This window comes from Danio rerio, chromosome 16 (genome assembly GCF_049306965.1).
Source record: "Danio rerio strain Tuebingen ecotype United States chromosome 16, GRCz12tu, whole genome shotgun sequence".
In the NCBI taxonomy this organism is placed as follows: domain Eukaryota; kingdom Metazoa; phylum Chordata; class Actinopteri; order Cypriniformes; family Danionidae; genus Danio; species Danio rerio.
The window spans coordinates 55,785,001-55,785,529 of NC_133191.1; the positions used below are offsets into that span (position 1 = coordinate 55,785,001).

Consider the following 529-nt stretch of genomic DNA (forward strand, 5'->3'; position numbering starts at 1 on the left):
CTTTTTTTATTTGTAAGGAAGTTACAATGAAATTGTCACTAGAAAAAACAAAAACAAATAAGGCAACAATGTTAAATAAATTTACAATGTGAACCTTCAATTTCCTTAGAGTTGTGTGTTCTGAATTTGTCTTTTTTATTAAGTTATGTTCTGAAACAGTGGAAGGATATTCAGTGACTCTTAAAATGCTTTGTTTTAAATGGTTTTGAATAAAAAAAATAAAAAAACTGTCCAGAAAGAAAACGTGTCGTGTTTTTGAATGTTTGGTCAGCTAAATGTAAGTTTAAATGGGATTTTACTTATTAAAAACAATAGCATTATAATAAAATGTTGGATATATATACATATATATCTAACATTTGCATATAATATATATAATTTAAATAATTAACTATTTGCATTGAAGTAAATCAAATTGCCATAAGAGATCAAGTTCAATAAGGTCTCATTTGCTAAAAAAACACCCTTACAGCACTTACATCCTTTTATAAATGTTAATTATAAATGTTAGTTCACAGTCCATTAACTT

The 529-nt window shown here is 25.0% G+C and overlaps 1 protein-coding gene across 1 annotated transcript in view; it reads left to right on the forward strand.

The window, feature by feature from the left end:
• The window catches only part of hmgn2 (high mobility group nucleosomal binding domain 2), a 3,131-nt gene extending 2,888 nt beyond the window's left edge, over positions 1–243 (forward strand). Inside the window, 1 exon segment of the mRNA NM_001142543.2 lies at positions 1–243. This exon segment is cut by the window's left edge and continues 479 nt beyond it. The gene's annotated coding sequence lies outside the window, so the exon portion shown is untranslated.
• Positions 244–529: the final 286 nt, after the last annotated feature.